Source organism: Rhipicephalus microplus, chromosome 7 (assembly GCF_043290135.1).
Source record: "Rhipicephalus microplus isolate Deutch F79 chromosome 7, USDA_Rmic, whole genome shotgun sequence".
NCBI lineage: Eukaryota > Metazoa > Arthropoda > Arachnida > Ixodida > Ixodidae > Rhipicephalus > Rhipicephalus microplus.
The window spans coordinates 110318439-110340637 of NC_134706.1; positions in this window are offsets into that span (position 1 = coordinate 110318439).

Here is a 22199-nt window from a genome sequence, read left to right on the forward strand (position 1 = left end):
TGTTTTTTTCTAATTTATTTTATATCTCTCTATAGCTATCCTCTTTCCGACCCCTTTCACCACCCCCGTACAGGGTAGCAAACCAGTTCGTCTAGGTTAACCTCCCTGTCTCTTCCTTTTATATATATTTCTCTCTCTCTCTCTCTGCCTGTAACAGACATGGCAAATTAGCCCACCTCCTTTTTTATTTTCCTGTACAATTCAAGCAGCAGCCTATCTTTCCACTCCTAAATCAAGGTAGCGGGAGGTAAGCTGTGCATGTATGAACTTCACTGCATGACTCAGGCTGCAATTCAAAGCATAAACTCTCATAAGAAATTTTAATAAGTATCCACTTTGTTCAGACTGCAGATATTTAGGCAAAATTGGTTGAAACACAAAAATATGAAAACAGGTGTGCATTTTTACTGTAAAGTATTGCACAGCTAAAATAGTGTGAAGAGAACACTCGCAGATAGAGCAGCCGAACTGGTGACAAGCGTTCCTTGGTTGTACGGGTAGTCACATTCAATGGGCCTCTTGTGCAGCCCTGGCAATGGTATGAAAAAAGCACATGCTAGTGTCTCCATTCCAACTTCAATCGCGAGTGGGCACTGTAAAATACAGAGCAAACGCCCCCTCCCCTCCCGCAAATATTTTTCAACCTGTTTTCCACTACGGAATTCCGCAGCAGCAGATCTTTGGAACCAAAGTTCAGAGAGTCCTTATATATGCGCAAGATTTTTCAAACACTTTTACAATGTGATGCCTCGAGGCTGCATTCTGAGTTGTCACAAATATTCTGAACATTTGTAGAACATCTTTCCCGCCTTGTCATAACACCTGAAATTTCACGCAAGGATTCTCCTCGGGTCTGTAAAACAGGAAATGCGTGTGCATTCAATACAACATTTCATTAGAAGCACAGGTGTGCATTTTTCTTGAAAGCACTTTTATATTGAATAAGTGTCCGAGACCAAGCAAGGGACCCCTTCCAGATCATTTCTCAGCGTCGAGGGAGTGATTTCTCAGGATTTTACAGTAGAATGAAGTTGTAGGTAGTGCTTAGGCCAGTGTGCATCTTTCACTTTAAAGTACTAAGAACTTGGAAACTTGCACCCCTACGCAAAGAGAAGAAACACAGCATACCAAATACGTTTGCACTGTTTCAAGGTTTAGTTCACCATGGTGAAACTCGCATGTCCATCAAACAAGTTGTGTGAATGAGGGCAATCTTCAGCCATGTGTAGCCTTTGAGCTTGTGAGGACAGACTTTCCACGTTACCAGTCGTAGTCAGCATGGCTATACGCTGTCGTTCTTTATGAAAGGGAAAACGTGAGCACGTGGCCTGCGCTCAGCGGCGACTGGCTACAGTACCATCAACCTACAGCTGAAGAAAGCGTGCCTGCTTCTGTTTTCTATCCAACGGCTATAAATATTTCTTTTGTTTGCCAATAGATCCCTTCAAAAGGTGATGTGCTTTGTTTAGTGGTTGTTTCAATTCAGTTAGTAAATAATGGTAAGATAGTACCAACAAAAAACTAGACGTGTCACTTCTTTTGTTGCAATGAGTGGCTAATGACCCAGTTATCTTGACTGCAAACTTTTTTTAACGTAGCGCACAACAGGTAAATTGTTTAAAGACATTTTCATAGTGCTCTGCTCGGGCGTATGAACGTCGCCTCACAATGTACTACAGTGCTGCAGACTTGTGAGACAGCATATTTTTTGCTTGCTTGAGAAAAGCAGTGCACGGGCTCATTTAAATGTACATGTAATGTGTGGCTGTTGCAATAAATTGTCCAGTGTGTCATGTTTCCTATCTTCCATCCTCCTAGGATTATACGTATTGAGATGTGATACACCTAACAATACAACTACACTGACTTTCATTTCTCTTTGGGCCAGGTGAGCTACTCTAAATCATTCTTGTTAATTTTTTTGCGTGTTGAAGGGAGACTAAAGAGCGAAATAATTTTTCGCATACCATTGAAGTATGATTTCACAACACCCCTCTTACCACTTCACGACGCTTGGCAAGTGCGAAACTGGGCAAATAAAATGTCTCACCAAACACAACGACATCATTAATTTTGATGGCGTTTGCTGGGTTCTACATAGCTTATAATCGATAAAAATGAAGGACATTGTCATCTGTAGGTGTCATAGACGAAGCATACGAAGTTTCAGAAAATATCACAGAGCCAATTGCAAAATATGAAAAATACATTCAAAAACTTTTGACGTCACGCATAGACATTTCCGCACAACCGTCAATAGTGAAACTTCAACCTTACTTTTCTCCGCTAATAATGAACTTGGGATAGTGAATCATATGGAATTGGCATAAGAGTTCTTAGAGTGCAGCTTGTATTTCTAAACAAGGTCACTGTTTCTCTTTAGTATCCTTGTAATGCTTTTGTAAAATACACACAAGAAGCTTGTGAATCAAGTGCAAAGCTGCACAGCAAACTGTTGTTGGGAGTACGGAGTTTGTACATTGTGATTTCACCCATGCCGCATTGCTGAATTGAAGGGAACCAAACTGCTCGAGACTACAGCAGCAGAGGCCTATAAATCTCTCCAGAGTTTCCTTCCACAGTTTCAACGAATGGGTTCAATAGGGGTAAAACATGGCATTTATTCAACATGTTCTTTACCACTCTATCATAAACAGAGACTAACACGTGCATTTTTTGGTTTGAATGTAGTTTTCTGATCTTTCAGTGGATAAGTTATCTTGAGGTAACACTGATGTTATTGAAAATAGAATCATTTTGAAGAATACATTGAGTAGCTTTGCTGTTAGCCTCCTTTCTGACATGAATTTATGACAATCGCATTCATTGGCAATTGTAAGGAGTTTCACCCTAATAGTAAATTTACCATGCACCACCCTTTCAGCAAAATAACTTCCTAGATATGACGGTATCTATTGAAACATTCTTTATTGTGAGATAAGAAAAATATACAAATCCTCTGCCCACACCATAAACATATAGCAGACAACGCCAATCATAAAAGGAAATTGAACAGGGCAGATGCAAGTGAAATTTTGAGGGGGAAGGGAAAGGACTCCAAGTCTAACTGGACAAAAAGAAGAAAAAGAAATGGCAGCATATCCACGGAGTGAATGATGGAAAGTGGAGCGAAGAATTCGTCCGTCCATTCGTTCTTGCTTCCGTCCGTCCATGCGTCCGTCAGTGTGACCCTCCATGCGTCCATCAGCCCGTTCGTGAGCGCGTCTGTTCGTGCGTCCGTCCCTGCGTTCATCCATGCAGCCGCCCCTGCGTCCGTTCATGAGTCCATCCATGCATCTGTCTATGTGTCCGTTCATCCATCTATTCAACACTCCAAGTACCACCATCTCGCATCTTTTCATCATATATTCCCCATATAGAAGCACCACCATCCAGCGGACATTCCAAGGGCTAAACGAGAGGTGGCACACGCACGCTTTCTTACGGCTTGCGCTTCGGGTCCACTTCCCACCTTTAACTACCTCGAGTTCGTGGTATATACCAGTTCACTGTATTCATAGCACTGCAACCCGAACGCTCGCTAAACATTTCGAAAACCAAGGAGGTTGAGCCCAGCGAGTATGACGTAGCAAACTTTTTCAGTCAGATAGTGCTCAATGTACATGCCAATGGCTGCCGATGGGAAATGAGAGGCGGAGAATTTGGCTTTTACTTTCTTACGGCTTGCGCTTCGTATCTACTTCCCATTTTTAACCATCTCGAGTACATTCATGGTATATACAAGTTCATTGTATTCATGGCACTGCGGCTCAACACTCGCTAAAACTTTAGAAAGGAGGATACACCCAGCGAGTAAAATGTAGCAACCCTTTCTTGTCAGATAGTGCTCAATGTACATGCCAATGGCTGCTAATTGTAATCGCAGCCCGCGCATTAACTAAAAGCGGAATGCTCCTGTCTCTATTCCTCATTAGTAGCCACTGACATGTACATTGAGCACTATTTTTTATTGTTCATCAACGCACAGAAGAAGTCTCTCACCGGCACCACCTTGGAGGTCAAAATGTTATACTTGTTACATACTACGGGGGACGAACGGGTGCCACTATAAAAAGCTTCGCCCCTAAAAGGAGATCTTGGTTTGGTTTACAACGTTGTTCTGCTGCTAACATGTTTGGCGAAATTTAATCTTCAGTGGTGAATTCTTGTGATGCGCATCTTAATGGGGTTGTCTTGGAGTTCTTTCTTTTACAGAGAAATCAAAGGCTACGCTCTACACAATGCCAACGAATAGCCAACTATAATACATCGACTACACAAGCCATCATCTATGACACGGCAAAGAAGAAATATTTATCAGACAGGCAAAGCGTTTAGGTAGCGTCTGTAGCGACAACGATCACTATGCTCATGAATTAAGCAAGCCAAAGGAGACATTTGACGAAATGACCTGCACAACACTGAAAAAAATCCAAAATGAAGCTTGAAAATGAGGAAATCATCACTAGCTGAACATTTCCTATAGCACAGCCTAACCAGCCGCTAGCCTTTGCAATCAAATACCGAAACGCACTTCCAAACTTAAATGTTATCTATCGCAAGTACTACCCGAGAATAACTAGCAGCGAGCCGCATCGGAAAACGTTCCCCGACATGTTAGTACATGCAAAAGTAAACCCGCATTTTTTTGTACACATAGTACCTAGTTGTCATCCAAGATTGAAGACCTGCAAATACCTTCATGATTGAGTTAGAATTAAAAGCACTAGAAGTGATTTATGCATAGTATAAAATCTAGTTTTGCCTGCACTAGTTCAAACATTATCTACATGATTAACTATACATATTGTCACAAACAGGACAACACTTTAACATGGTGTAGTAGCACAACTTCGAAAGGGACACAGAGTACAAGAAAGCACGACACTTGCTTTTTTCGTCCTTTGTGTCTCCGTCGAAGTTGCGCAACTACACCACATGTTAAAATAATATCTCACCAACTAGCCTTGCTCTCAACCCTACTGAACAAACTGGACAACCTGTTAACGTTTCATTAAATAGGCATCAAGCAAGCGTGGCAAATAACTTCAAGCAATGGCGCAGCATTTTATAGTGGCAGGACATATCTTCAACGTTCTAAAACCTTAAATACAGTAACCAGCTTTTCGAAAAAGAAAAATTGCCGCACCTGATTCACAAGTCTAATACATTCCAGCCAACAAGTAGAAATGTTTCAAAGGGGGCACTTGAACCAATTTGACATGGCACACACACAACGAAAACCTATAAAAAGTAAGCCATTCTTCAAGGAATTTCTAAGGCTTATTATCCCCATTGTCATGTGGTGCTTCCTCGAGGCAAAGATAATTCAGCAAAATGTCTTCTCCTTTTCTACCCATCCATGCAAAACACTTGCTCCCTCCTGCCCCTCATTTCTTTCTGTTTCATGGGATCTTGATTGATTGCCCCTTTTACCCTGGCGCAACTCATTACGGGGAATTCGCTTTTAACTCATCCAGTTCAGCAAACCGACTCCTCGTTTTTATCTCCCCGTTTTTGCATGTGGCCTTCCCTGCTTTGTTTAAGTTGGAGGAGAGGGTATGAGAATATACAAGATGCACTAAGGTAGGCAAGGGATGAATTTTGGCCTTGTTGGTAGAACATATGTGAAATGTTTTGTGGTGATTTGCTGATTGCTAGCACCAGTGTATGTGGGTTCCCTTCATCTTGATAAATCTGCCCTACACAATTCAGATAGGTCGACAGTTGCAGCCTTGAAGAAGTCTGCATGTTGAGACGATGGCTGTAGTGACAACTCGTGTTCACAAACGTTTCATCTCCTTAAGCTTGTCTTCCTCACAACTTCTGTGTTTTTTGGTTTCACAACATGACACTTCTGGTTTTAGAAAAATAATAAAATTGCTATTACCTTGTATATTCCGTGTTAATAATAGCGGATTTTTGTCTGTATTTTGGTAGATTTATAATGCACCCATTGTCTTAGTTTCTTTTGCGCAATAATTTGACTGAGTTAGTGAACTAATGATTGCTCTTCATTTATTTTCTGCCATCTTGCGTCTACACACTAGTCCGTACTGTACTAAGACTGAAAATATGAAAGAAACAAAAAGAATGATGTTTCTACACTGTAGCACCGAAGTTATGATATTTAGTAATTGCGTCTTTTTATTTTATTACCAGCATGCCAAGTGCCGGAGGCATGACTGCTGGCTAACCATTGAAGAGTTCATTCTCGGGCGAAAATGAAAAACTCCCCTCCCCCACCGACGCTCCTCTGCATTTTTTTCGGTGGTTCATTATTTCGAATAGCATAACAATTTGAAAAGTGGGCCAAATGTGACACATCACTCTAATTTGTTATGCAGCACTGAGCAGCTGACTCGTCCGTCACTCAGTGTCAGTGCAGCCGATTTTACCTGGTTGAAACGCTCCCGCTGTAGATCGGGCACAGCAGAAGAGCGACACGTGGTCCTAAAACCAGCAACGTGTTTAAATTACACACGCAATAAATGTACATCATGAGTACACGTATCGCCACAAGAGAAGTACGCAACACGTATGGCGGAAGTACGGTAAACAATAAAAGTCTTACCTTTATTGTCAAGAACTGTATCAGCCTTTACAATAATCTCATCAGGCTGCTGTACAAACTGAGCAACTTTCGCAGTGACAACGTTTTCGAATTGTGGTAGATTAACACAGAGTGGTATTACCTTCACTGCCACGAAACTAATGGTGCAAAAGCGCGTTCACCCGGAGATTAGTTAGAGGTTGACAGCTTACCCGTCCTTGACACGAGGTCCACTATAAAGCTGTGAACATTTGCGTTCATCACTGTCGTCACTCAAGAGTAGATTTACCGCGAGGAAGAGTGCTTGCCGCAAATAAACACGTAGCTTGAACTTCGCGCATGTCCAACGACAAAACCGGAAGCCGCCATGACACTTTTCCTCACAGGAAACACACGCAGTGCCAACGAGCCAACGTAAGCCTAAGTTGTAGCAAACAAAGTTCAACGCAGCTACTACCTCAAATACAGAAGCGATGACCGGTGATTCGTGCTTAATACGTTTTCGTTTTTAATCTTTCATTTTAAATGTTTGACGATAACGATCTCTTAACATGTTTGAATACCATAGTCATCATCATCAGTAAGCCCGGAAAAATTGAATGCGGAACATTAAGGCACCCAAAAATGCTATTATTATTATTATTATTATTATTATTATTATTATTATTATTATTATTATTATTATTATTATTGTTATTATTACTTGCAGAGAAATTGCAAGGCTCCCCTGAAAATGGAGCAGAGCCACAGTCACACATATTCTGAGCACTGCCCTAGAACACTCGTATGCGAGGCCTTAACAAGAAAAAAATTATGACATAGAGGAAATGAACAAAACCTTAACTACATTGATTCCTAAAACACAACTGCAGTTAGGTTAAAGCACTAGGGCAAGAAGTAAGCAAACTCTCGAAAATGACAAAAAAGAGAAAAAAGAAACAACAATCTACAAAAGCTACCCACTTAAGATCTAAAGTTGAATTAACTTAGCTAAAGGGGCTGATTAGCAAAAAGAAAATACCGACATGGAGATTTATAGCACCAAAGATTTAGATGAAGAATTCAAAGAAAGGCCAGAGCATGACTACAGGAAACTATTCACGAATGCACTCTCCAACAGGGAGAGTAACATAATCAGCAGTCTCAACATCTATAGTAAGGTGGCAGAAGACATTTACTACAGCTCACGAATAAGCCACCTAACAGAGAAAGAAGCCAAAGTTCAACAAAACACTTAAACTCCATGAGTGGATATAAACAAAGTTAGAAAGAAACATAAAATCAGAAGCCAGACCAGGAACGAATCTTCTTGGATACCCTACCCTGAGAGAATGGAATAGAGCCCTAGAAAACATGACCAACGAAAAATCGTGCAGCGAAATTGTTGACCCGATGAAAGATGGAGATCTCTTGTATAACAAGCTTGTGACACTTTCTGCACAATGCCCCACGCACTGGCGAATCAAATGTGCAACCGAACTGTAAAAATGCCAACACTAAACAAATACAGAAAAAAAGAGATGAAAAATTAGAAGAATTATACACAGATCAACAGATGTCCCACTGTGGATCATAGTCATGCGCTGTCAAACTGAAAGATCTGCGAAATGGAATACATTCATTTACTTAGCTTGCAGAGACTGGTAAAAGATATTCGACTTGGTAGAGATACCAGCAGTCTTAGAGTAGCTAGTGCATAATGCATGAATGAATACCCTAGCCAACATATACAGAGAGTCCACAGAAGACAGACAGACAGACAGACAGACAGACAGACAGACAGACACACAATGAACTTTATTAAGGTCTTGAGGGGTGACTACACAAGTCTCTTTATGGGGGAGGAGCTGTCGCAGAGCAGAAAAATTTTAATCATGAAGTGGATCTTGCAAGGAGACAAAATCTGAGCAATATTTACAGCTTGCTTAGCAGAAGTATTTGAGCCACCATTTAATAAGAAACACGAATAAACATTTACAAGGAATATCTCGGTACTTGCGCTTTGCAAATGACATTTTGCTTTCCAGCAGTGGTGCCGTTGAACTACAATGAACAGAGGGTCCAAACCGAGAAAGTGTTCAAGTAGGGTTACAGATAAATAAGTAAAAGACAAGGATCTAATGATAGGAGGCCAAACAAGAGAGCGAGAGTTCGTAATGGCACACTAGAATCCTTACAATATATATATGTATTTAAGTCAGATATTCACAGGACACACTACTCATGAAAAGGAAATTCACCAAACAATATGAATGGGCTAAAGCTTTTTTTGCAGACATTCTCAAAGCATAAAAGGCAATTTACAACTGTCACTAAAGCAGAAAGTGGTCAACTATTGTATGCTATCAGTACTAACACATGGTGCAGAAACTTGACTGATAGTAAAAGAAGAAGAAGAAGAAAAGAAAAATTTCAGAGCAGATTAAAAACTAGGCAAAATAGAAACAGAAAATGGTTAGCATACATAGAGATATTAAAAAAGCAGAGCTCGATAGAGAACAAACAGGGCTAGATGACATTCTAGCTGACATTAAGAAAAAAAAAGGGTGAACCTGGGCAGGTCAAGCTATGTGAGCGAGAGACAAGTGACCAGTTAGAAAGATTGTGTGGCTATGAAAATATGGGAAAAATAACTGAGAAAGGCAGAAGGCTAGATGGGATTTGCATGCATAAGATCAAATAAGCTTGCACAGGGTTGGGAAAATTATAGGTAACTGGGAGAAGCCTTTGTATATCAATGAACATAAAAAAAGGCTGATTTAAAAGAAGAGCATGCGTTATCGAGCTGTTGCACATCGCATGTTGGTTCAGTACCAACAGGTTATTCAACTCGCATCGCAGTGCTACTGCTCACGTATTGTAGTTGTATTACCAATTGTTTTTCGACATGTTTTCTAGCAACGTTCAAACATATCTGGAAGATTTACCAGAACCATGTACAGCCATGTCCCCGACTCTGTACAGTGAATCTGCAGCCAGGCTTAATCCGTGGTACCTTGCAGAAGTTGTGGGCTCCAACGTGGTGTGCCCAGGAGCACGCATGACCTAATAGACATGCTGGGCTGCTTTGAACAAGGGTGACCGTGTTGAAAGGTGTGCCTGTTTAACCGTAGATGCATGGTTCCTGAGGATGCTTTCAGCATGTGAATTCTGAGAGATGACGCGTTTAGACTGATAACACATGCGTGACTAGACACTTGTTATTGTGCCAGGTCAAGTGTGATACGGTTGGCATTGCAAAACTTCTTTAGCGCCAACCACTCCAGTTCTAAACTAAAGCACATTGCATAAAGGAGGTAAAAAAAATAAGCGCGTCTGCCACCACACTTCGGATTTAAAAATTTTACATATTTGCTAACACAACCAAACGAAGGCATGACTTCCCCGAAAGGCCATGTTCTACAAGAAGTGAGTGCTCTTTTTGGGGAAGTTGCACCTTCATTTGGTGATGTTACGAAAGTATGTGAAATCATAATTTGTAGCAGCAGGTGTGCTTTCTTTACCTGCTTCGTTCTATTGGCTTCAGTTTGGATCTGGAGTGGCTGGCACTGAAGAAGTTTCGCGATGCCAAGTGTTCAGCAGCCCACATCACTGAGGCAAACTAGAACCTGAAGATGAGGCATGCCCGCTGTTTCATACTAAAGAAGCCTGCTCGCACGACCCGGGAAGGCCTCACTGGGCTGGGAAATGTTCACATTGCAGAAAGTGGTACTCAACAAAGGCCCAAAACTTAGCGACGAACCTCTGTTGCTGGCTCACGAACTACTGGCATAGCACCGACGAGTTGCGGCAAAAGTCGAAGTGAGGGACTATTGCTTACAAGACAATGTCTAAGCTCTAAAAAGAACAGGATAAAAACTCTCTTCGTCAGTAGGATACGTTGGTGGGTGTTGTCATTCTTCAAGCGCAACAATTTGTGCCCATTACAAGTGGATAAAAGTAGTGACTTCGTAGTAATCATTGTAGATTTGTGTAACTTTCAAGGCAAGACAAGCAGTCTACATGAACTTCGTCAAGTTAAAAGTCATCAAAACAAGAGTTTTGAAAAGCAAGGCAGTGGCTCTGAGTAAAGACTTGGAACTTGCACAACTAGCAGAGTCTATTGCATGCTGCAGCTAGCAAAAAGAACACCCTTTCTGTGTTTCCTATGGCCAAGACGCATAAGCCGGGTCTTTCATTCATGACAATTGTGAGTGATTGAGGTATCTGGCAGAACATGATTAGTCAGTTTTGTAATGAAGCGGCTAGACTCAGTTACCATGAGAGACCTGTTTTAAACTGAGAATTTCTCATGCATCATCCGCTTTCTTGAAAGAATCCTTCGATGGGTACTTGTTCTTGGTAGATGTTGAGGGCTCATTTTATTCTGTCCTGCACGGTGAATTGTTTTTCTACATAAGAAGTTGCACAGACGAGAGTGGCGTGTGCCTTCAGAAATGCCGCAGGCATGCCAGTATAAGCTTTTATGGCCCTTCTCAAGTTTTATGTTAAAGGTAGCTCGTATGTTGCTCCTGTGTTGTGGAATTTCTTATGTTTGACCGTAACTGCTTTTATTATGTTCCACCACCATTTTAGTTTTTGGGAGGTTTTGGAAGTTCTTACGTATGATGATAATTTTTTTATTATTTTAAAGAAACTAACCACTATCACATATTAGCCAATTGTTAACAATGTTCTAGCAGGCTTTCGCAGACTGAAAAAGGATTGGTGTTTACACATGAGTTGCAGGCTTGTGTCTTTTTGCAGTTTTTCGCTTAGTGCATCACCTTACAGAGTCGTCACGGCTGTTGGATTTTTTGACTAGGTGTGCTGAAAAATTGCTTCCATACGAGTTGACGCATTCGAAAACTGTGAAAAGGGCCATAGCTGAACACTGCCCAGAGTATGCATGTGCAGGGTCGTGCTCACAAGTTATGCAGAGGACTTTTCAAAACCGATTGGACAGGTTGTCAGTGGTTGGTTTCCTTCGCATGCTCCTTGACACTGTAGCTGAGTTGCTCCACGAGACTATCAAGAGAGAACACCATGGTACTGGGGTAGAGCAAGAGCGCAGAACAGCGAGACCTGAGGTTGTACCGTGTATGCACCGAGCTGCACACGACCTAAAAATGGTTACAAACAGAGATGGTATGCCGATTCCTTTTTCTGCGCCACAAAAATCATCTCAGCTTTCTCACGTACACCATATGACGGAAGCAAGAAAGGCACGCCAATCATGCACAAAATGTGTCAACGTGGTCGTTTATGAATTTCCACTATCCTACAGCAAAAGATGAACGTTGGCCGGGCAAGAATATGCGTGAATGAGCATGCACAGAAACGTGAGCTTTCGTTAAAAGATAAACATGAGGCACATTTGCTGACACATTGAGATTCTCATAAGTGTGAGCAGTACCTGGATAAGGTTTGGATTATTGGCAGAAGCAGGGACACAACTACTCGAAGATGCATGGATGCAGTCTGTATAAAACCACGAGGTTCATTAGGTATCAGTGATACTTTGTCTTTCTGGTAGGTAGAGAACAAGTTCACAGATTGTGATTAGTTAGTAAGCTCTCAATGTGTGCCTAATATTCTTTTAATGCAGGATATGAAGAATAAACTGTCAAAACTTTGAGCTCCCCTAGACCCCTTTTGTCATTATTTTGTCATTAAAAACAAAAACAGCCATATCTTTGTGGCTTCTACAAGAACATGGACCGATTAGAATAGCAAAGAGTACTTCTAGCCTGACCTTTGTGTCTCAAAAATCCGTAGGGGCAAGCTTCACATAAAGGGACACCGCGTCTGGGTGATGCAGACTAGGGAGACATGAGGCTATGACAAGTTACCGATATGCAATGTCAAGGAGAATGAATGCAGTGATTGTGCGAGCATTCCAAGCTAAAAAAAGGCTAAGAGTGACCAGTGCCTTCTGTCGCATAAGCCATGAAATAACAAAAGCAACCACCGTCACCCCTGCCACCATCTGGAACGTAAAAGCACTACCAAAGGCTGCATTCATTGTTCTTCCGCACAGGTTCACGGCATGCAGCTCCATAAAAGTAAAGCGAGGGCACATAAATGCTTTAATGTGGTAGTGTCAGAGCGCATACTCAAATTTTTTGCAGGAAAATTAAAAAAAACAGCTTTTCACATAGTATTTAAAAAAACTTTAAATCGGTCTGAAGACAACTTTACATTCTACATATTTTTGCTAGTGAATGGAAATTCTTCACTAAATTAGAAACTTCGGAAGAGGGTTTTGCTAGATAGTTTTATTAGTATTTATTAGTAAAAATTAGAGATTGGGGAGCCATGAAAATTTTGTAAAGGGGGGGTGGGGGCTGGAGACGACCTTTTGACAAGTGGACTTGTCTTTTACAAGGCTGAACAAAATTATGAGAAATTTTATTCAATACAGGAACCGTATTACTTTATCATAGTGCCTATCCCAAGAAATGAAGTTATTTATAATATAGAGGAGCCGAGAAATGTAACTTGATGCTATTTAATAATGTGCACACGCACCAACGGAGACCAACAGCTTGCATCGTGCACTGACTACTAAGCGGGGACAAATGTGCTAATCTGATAGTGAAGTAAACATCACATCCTTTTGATTAAAAAATTACAAGCAGGAAAACTAGTAATAAGACCCATAATGACATTGTACTTCCTAATGAATGAAATGTCCTTCGAGTGTACATGTGATACTTGATTTAGCAAGACCCAACACATACATGTGCTTGAACATATTGTATCACAGGGCAGGACTGCACAGACAGTAGAGAAGGGACAAATCGCTCTTGTGCGCGCATAGTGGTGCGCTGTGTTGAAATATGGTAAAGTACTGTCACAAATTGGCCCAGATTTCAGTCCTTCTGTGTATATGTGCTTATTTGGGGACATCCCATTAATACATACAGTGCATCATACTAGCCAGTATGATGCACCTTTTCTGCATAATATTGATAGAATATAGCTTTTATATATGTAGTAAACGATTTTTCTTGCATGCTCGTCTACTGACGCAACCAGCAGCTAAGAAGCTAGAGACCACAGGAGCGCACAGAAAGGGTTTGAGCATTCGCACGTGCGATTATACCGGTGTCACACGGGCACTTTTGATTGCAATGAGCAAGGGCGTCTGCACCAAATTGATCCGGCGCAGCAGCGACAGACCTGTCGATCTCGATCAGAAGTGTTCGAGTGACTCAAGTATTAGTCACCGCTAACTGCCCAAACTAATCGGATCAAATACGGTGCAGCCGTCATCTAACTGCGATATAAAAGAGTACGACATAGCAAACAAGAACCCGTGTGACAGTGGTGTTGTCAGTACAGTGTGTCAGACCTTAAATCTCATTCGGAAATATGTCTGCACAAATATGATCACGCCCACGCGGGTATATTTCAACGCTACGGCTCGCATAAACCAGCCAACACTAACGTATCATCAAATGAGCAGGAAACTAAATTTGTCAAACAAACCACCACACAGCACACACAAGACAGCCAGCACTTGAGCATATCACATCGACGCGGGATGTTGGTCATTCAACGCTACCGCTTGCTCGAAACACCCACGGCACTCGATCTCCCCCCTTTAAGGGATCGGTCGGCCGAGAATCACTGCCACATCACCAGATTTGCAAGGAATAATACCGCAATCCATACACACCGCCGCACAACACCAAAATCAACCTTGACCAAACTAGCGGAAACGCTGGCAGTCGACGTCGGCGCACCGCTAGGGACTAAAGCGCCTAGGGATGTTCACGCGATTTGGGTGCCTAGGCAGCGTGCGGTCGCCAGAAAAGCACCTAGGGCGCGGGCACTCGTATTAGTTCGCGCCATGACTCGCCGTGGCGCTGCAGTCACTGTCTGCAACGGTGCTGGAATGTAATGTCGCGTCCCGGCTCCTGCGGTGCTTCCATTGCGGCCGCTTCTAGCACGCAACCACCACCTGCTCGCTAGAGGAATGGTGCTGGTGCTGCGGCCTCTAGCACGCCTCTGGATCGTGTGCAGCACATCCTCGCTGCATAAACTGTAGTGGAAAACATCCCGCAACCGAGCCGCGCTGCCCGACCTGGTAACTTCAGCGGAAGGCCACGGTCATCATGACCTCAAGTGACGGCACCGTGACTCGCCGCAAGCCCTGGAGCAGGCTAGGACTTCTGGCGGCAGCGCTACTATCATCAAGGGACACTCCTTCCGAGACGTGCTCGCCAGTACTAGCGGCACGACTTCGGTGGTCGCCTCTCGTCCCACAACGAGTACAACCGTCGTCCCCACTACAACGACGACAGCCTTGCCCTCATGCACACCTCAGCTAGAGTGTACTAGAATTGCTGAGTGGCGTGTCTGCACCTCGCCGCCTGATCCCTTCTGCGTTGCCCGTAGCAGCGGCGCTGCAGTTGAATAGTACTTAAAGAGCCATGCGCCGCCTTCAGGAACTGCAATGTGCTTCGGCTCCTCCGTCGCACTTTCTTGATGCAGATTTTTTCGTGATTGCCCAACATTCATGTCTTGGACATGATGTGATGACTATTAAAGTATGACGCGCCAATCTACTTAATTTCAGCTCCATAAAAGACTTTGTGAGAGGTGAGAGATTAAAAATAATTCAGAAAGGGTGTGTCTTGTACTTATTTCTTCTCTCTTAGCTCTTTCTTTATTGGTTCGGCGTCTACTTTATTCAAAAGAACTGAGCCAATTTATTGGAAGTTAGCTGTGCTTAGAAGGCTGTGAGACTAAAAAAGAAATACTGTGTCACACGCACGCCGAACCAAAAAGCCATAAGTAAAGAGAAGAGAGGAAGGGAATATTAATCCCCTACAGCACGAAATGTTTTCTCAATTTATCTTTTCAGGGTATCCTAAAATATTTACACACATTCGCAGCTACCACCAAGTGCCAAAGTTAAGCGTTCTGCTGCACACGCCACGCGCTAAAAAATTCTGGGTAGCCCTGCGTCAATAGTTTACAGTTGGCGAAGCTAAATATAGCGTGTCTCTACAAATGCACACTGTAGATTTCACGATTTCACCTTTTCGACAGTATGAGGGTCTCAAAACCAGTTCAAGTATAATGAAGTCCGGCGAGAAACGCACCGCTTAAAAATAGAAGCTGGGCTAAGGGACATCATTGCAGGATATATATATATATATATATATATATATATATATATATATATATATATATATATAGTGTCTTTACCAAAAAAGACGCTGGCGCTTCGTCGCGCGGGTAGCTAGAGCAAAGAAGAGAAGGACGGAGTCAGAATAAGAACAGCTGGCCCAGGATCGGGTGTTGTCTCTTGTTCACTGTCTAGTACATGACAATGACGCAGTCGATGAAGAGGAAGTCTTACATCCCGGCTTCGTCATCCAGGACAGCCGCGATAAGCGCCGCTTGAGGACGGCGTTAAGGCCTCCTTGGCAGTGGTTCACCTGCCGCCACTGCCACCACCGTTCGCGGACGGTGTCAAGGCCTCCTCGGCAGCGGCAGTACACGTTACCGGTACCATTTCACAAAGGACGCCGTCCACGCGTCCTTGGCTATGAATTCTGCCGTCAGCGCAAGCCGACAAGTGAACCCTCTGCGGGAAGCCACCGGTACGTGTTTTCGTGATTCGTCGGCAGTGCGGGCTTCTCCATCCAGGAACGCCGTTCACGCTTCTTTGGCGATGGAGTCAACAACCCGGCCGCTGCTTCAGGTGCCCATCGAACTATCAGTGGACGGTGTCCATGCCCTTTCTGTGGTACCAGGGCATCACCCATTGGACACTATGCTACCACTTCGCGACCGTAATACGCAGGGGCTCATTTCCTTTGGGAATGCAGTTCAAGCTTCCCACGGCCTGCATTCCCTGTCCGGTACTCTTCCAACACATAAGCCACCAAGAAACGCTGTTCATGCTTCCTTGGACGTGCGTGTCACCGCCGTGAGTACTATTAGAACCACGTACTTCACGGACGCGAACCAAAGCGGTTCAGAAGCATCGTGCGACAGTGCCGTGGAACTGCGGCGTACCATCGCGCTACTCCACGTCGAGAATAACAAACTGACCGCTTTGATCGCCGAGCGAGCTCCTACAATGTTGCCAGCATTGTGTGACGTTAACGCAGTGTTGGATGTAGCTGCATCATACGACCTTGAGGCAAGCCGAACGGAGCAACGCAGGGAGCTTCGGTCTTCTCTCATCGAGCTCTCACACCAGCTCGACTGCTTCGCGTCGGTGATCTCTGCGTTGTCACCTGCCACCTCACAATCACCAGCCGTCTGCGAACTACCGGAATTCTATGGGGTCCGGAACGACGCTGACAGCTGGGTGGCAACCGTCAACGCGATAGCGATGCGCGAGGCCTGGACAGAATCTCAGAAATGGACCGTGGCTGTAGACCGTCTTCGGGAAGGTGCAGCGGCGTGGCACAGGTATGAATGCTTCAAGCAGCAGTCCTGGGTGGAGTGGAGCTCCAAGCTCATAGCTGCCTTCGGCCAGACACTCTCTGATCTCTCTTCCACCACCCAGTTCAACCTGACGACTACCCAGAATAAGGCGCAGGAGGGTTTCCGCCTCCAGGTTGCAGTCATGCGTTGCAGTTCACTTGAGCTTTCGGACTCTTTGCCGTCGTCCCATTCAAGTTCAGCTCAGCCAAAGACCACTATCGAAGACGGGCCTCGTGAAGGACGTCACTCAAACGACATATCCACGTTGAACCATCCACAATGTGCAGCTGTACCCTGCATAAGCTTTGATGACCTCTTGGCTGAATGCTCCGCAGGGTACACTGAAACAGGCTCCAATGCAGGCGTCGCTCTTCCGATGCCAGGTTCCAATCCGGGACCCATCTCACGAACTTCCGTGCCAGCAACCAATGCTGTTTCCAAGACAGAGCTGTCGGAGACAACCGTGGATAGCAAGGAGACAATCTTGGACCAGTGTGTACCACGTCAGCAGTCATTGGCCGAGCGTGTGAGCTACATCTATGCATTCAAGGCAGAGAGAGCCAGCATCTGCCTTTCTGGCAACGTGATGTACGATCTTGCCGACGACGACAAGCACGCCATTCTGGCTCCCAGCGTACGGCCTGAACGTCGCGCAGACCCCCATGAAGTCATCACCATTAAAATCGCTCCAGATTGTCCAAGCCATGACCAGCTCAGTCAAAACAAGAGCAATAACGGCAAGGAAGCTGCCGGCACGTCGCATCATGATTGTGTCCAGTGGCCAGTGAGCACCCACACTCACCTTCTGTTGCGCAAGCATTTTCCGGCTCAGCATTCAAATGTGCATAAAAAACCACACCACCCCACAAACACGACATAAATGTCTACTCGGCAAGCAACGACTGCTCCAACACAACCTCTGTCGCCCACCAAATCTCTACACCATGTTACAGCGTCGTAAAGACAGACCACAGAGGTACAACCAGTTTCATACCCCCGAGTCTTCATCGACCATGGTGCGGGCGAATGCCAATGCCCAACGTCAACAACGACCGTGTGGCCAACAAAGGCAACAAATAAAATCTCAGCGTGCCAAGTTACAGCCTAGACGGGTCCAGCCCAGGCGAGAAAGTCAATGCCACCTGCCAGAACTGTTTTCACCAAGTCTTCCGTACACGTCGAACCTTGTACAGGATTAACCACAACGATGCAGCCAGTCTCGACCTCCCGATAGACTTGTGGCACACTCCGGCACCCAGTTTCAGCGTGGTCGAGGCCGACCTCCGAGATGCAGCCATTATCGACCACCGGATCTACTTCTGACAGATACCCGGACCAAATTGCAGCATGACCGAGAGCATCGGCCGCAATGGGGCAGCCAGTGCCGGCCGCCTGAGTCCACAGGACTTTTGCTAGAGACATCGTGGCGTGCAAAAGAGCGACCGCCTCAAGGCAGCCAGTGCCGTCCACCAGAGACGCTTTCCCCAGACCATCGCTCCATCTTGCATTGTGGTCCGGGCTGACCACCACGATGCAGTGAAGCCAGCCCACCAGAAACTTTGCCGCCAGCTCCGCGCGCGCGCAGTCATGGCCGAGTGTCATGACCAAGAAAGACGCTGGCGCTTCGGCACGCGGGTAGCTAGAGCAAAGAAGAGAAGAACGAAGTCAAAATAAGAACAGCTGGTTCAGGATCGGGTGTTGTCTCTTGTTCTCCGTCTAGTACATGAGAATTTATATATATATATATATATATATATATATATATATATATGTATATATATATATGAATATATATATATATATATATATATATATATATATATATATATATATATATATACACGGAAGCGAGAAAGGACGACGTACGAGGAAACACATTTATTAATCACATACGTTTCGGCTGGTGGGCCAGCCTTCGTCAGTGTGAGTTCAGTGTGAAGGCTGGCCCACCAGCCGAAACGTATGTGATTAATGAGTGTTTCCTCGTACGTCGTCCTTTCTCGCTTCCATTTTTACTACGGAGCCAGTGCGCTTCCTTCCACGCTACGTATATATATATATATATATATATATATATATATATATATATATATATATATATATATATATATATATATATATATATATATATATATATATATATATATATATATATATATATATATATATATATATATATATATATATATATATATATATATATATATATATATATATATATATATATATATATATATATATATAGTGGGAGTAATAATTCAATGGGCCAGCTAGTCTTCTTGAAGGTATGGAATATGGCACAACGGGAGCGTTGTCAACAAGGATAAATATATTTCCCCACAGTTTCGGGAGGGGTCCTCCATTCATCTCATCCCCTGATGAAGAGAGGACCCCTCCCGAAACTGTTGGGAAATAAATATATTTATCCTTGTTGACAACGCTCCCGTTGTGCCATATCCCACACACACACACACAAACACACACACACACACACACACACATATATATATATATATATATTGCCACGTTCCATTTCACAAGTTTTTGTTATCGTTCCGAGACACCACACGATTCTCGGCGCAAACCGTGCCTGCAGGTTTCTAGAAGGTTCCGGACTGTAGTAGATCCTTTCGATAAGATCACGCCCACTGTGCGAACGGTACAGATTGTTCTGGAACCTACGCCACCGCCAGCGATAACGCTAGAACATTCGACGGCAAGGGTATAAATGCCGACGCGCTTCGCCGCTCTTCAGTTGTTGAGTTGTTGATCGAAGGCCGACGCTGCGTTCGCCGCTATCAGTCCGAGACTGCTATCTGTGCAAGACTGCTGCTGTAATTAGGCTTTCCCTTTACCGGGCACAGTTTCGCCCAAATAAACAGTTAAATGCCTACACGAAGTTTTCCGTCTTTGGCCACGTCACGATTCCGTGACATCTGGTGGAGGTGCTGCTTCGTTCATGTACCGGACGCCCCCGTCAAGCCGTGAACCCAGCCCCCTTCGCGTAGAAGACACCGACGCCAACCAAGAGCAGCGAACGAGCCGCCGACAGCAAGGTCTCCCACCGGAGTACGGCCTGCTACCAGACAAAGCGCGGAAGACCAAGACCATGACCTCGACTGCAGCGACAATGACAACCGGAGCGTCCCAGCCCGCGATCGTCATTCATCAACCCAGGGAACCACCAACGTTCCATGGCTCATCGTTTGAAGACCCGGAAACCTGGATAGAAACATACGACCGTGTGGCCGCCCTCAACCACTGGGACAACGAAGAAAAGCTCCGTCGTGTGTACTTCTACCTGGAAGACACCGCAAAGACCTGGCTAGAGAATCGGGAGTCCACGCTCCGAACGTGGGATGTCTTCTGCGGCGCATTTCTTCAAACGTTCGCAAGCGTCGCTCGCAAAGAGAGGGCCGCTGCTCTACTCGAGACCCGGGTTCAGCTACCAAATGAAAAGGTTGGAATTTTCACAGAGGAGATGACCCGCCTATTCCGTCACGCTGACCCAGACATGCCTGAGGAAAAGAAAGTTCGTTTCCTCATGCGAGGGGTCAAACAGGAGCTCTTCGCGGGACTAATGAGGAATCCACCGAACACTGTCCAAGAATTTGTATCCGAGGCGACCACCATCGAAAAAACGCTGGACATGCGCACCAGACAGTATAATCGTCGCCTGACTCCAGAATGCGCTGCTGCTCAAGCCAGTGACTCCGACGACCTGCGTGAAACGATCCGAGCGATCGTGCGGGAAGAGCTGCGCAAACTGTTGCCTTCGGCGCAGCCTCAAGTGGATTCGATCGCCGACATTGTGCGAGAAGAAGTCCGGCAATCGCTTCGAATTCCCGAAACACCGCCGCCCGAGCCAGAAACTATGAGCTACGCCGCTGCAGTGCGCCACAACGCTCCTTCCCGTCCACGCCAAAACGCCGCCCCGTCACACTTCCGTCGCCAGACGCCACCGCCGCCACCACCCCAACCGACGTCCTACCGTTCCCCAGCGGGCCAGCGCAGTGCACCGAGGAAGACTGACGTCTGGCGCACCCCTGACCATCGCCCGCTCTGCTACCACTGCGGCGAGGCCGGACACACATACCGCCGTTGCCAGTACCGACAGATGGGACTGCGTGGCTTCGCCGTCAATGCACCGCGTCCGCAGCCAGGAGATCGGCCACGTGACATCGCCGACTACCTGGCAGGAACTCAATGGACACCACGAAGTCCTTCCCGTTCGCCGTCGCCCAGCCGCCGCATGTCACCGCACCCCCGGCAGTACTCTGGCCCAACGCGGGGCCGGTCTCCTAGCCCGTATCCGGGAAACTAAGGGCAGCAACCGATGGAGGTGCGGTTGCTGTGCGACGAACTACCGAAGATCCTCCGACGACGACGCCGACGCGACGGAGCTTTTTGAACACAACCCCAACCAGGCAAAGCCCTGAAGGCAAAAGCTCACTTACCGAAGGTGGCCGGACGACGCAACATGGAAGCAGCGGAACAAGCCGACGCAGCCGTGACCCGACGCCACGCCCTAACTGTAATGCGAGACGGCGAACTAGCGACCTCGACGTTCTTATCGACGGCCACAATGTGACTGCTCTCGTCGCTACTGGAGCCGACTATTCTGTCATCATGGGGTCGTTCGCCGCAAAGTTAAAGAAAGTTAGGACAGCTTGGAAAGGCCCAGAAATCCGCACAGCCGGAGGTCATCTCGTAACGCCTGCAGGAATCTGCACAGCGAGAGTCACCATTAACGGACGTATTTATCCTACAGACTTCGTAGTCCTACAGCGTTGCTCGAGAGATGTCATCCTTGGCATGGACTTCTTATGCCTTCATGGTGCTGTCATCCACCTAAAAACAAGGTCGATAACGTTATCCACAGAAGAAGCACTACCGCCGCGCACGCCGTCAGGACACCATGCCTTGAATGTGCTGGAAGAACAAGTCACCATTCCGCCTCGCTCAAGCGTCATTATTTCAGTCGGCGCTCCTAAATCACCTGACTTGGAAGGCGTCGTTGAAGGCAGTCAGCATCTGTTGGTCACCCGAAATATTTGCGTCGCACGAGGAATTGCAGAGCTGCGGGGAGGCAAAGCAACGGTTATGCTCACGAATTTCAGCAATGAGTACAAACATGTGAACAAAGGAACAACGGTCGCATACATCGAAGAAATTGTCGAAGCCACCAGTGCTTTCGCCCTCGCCGATTCTG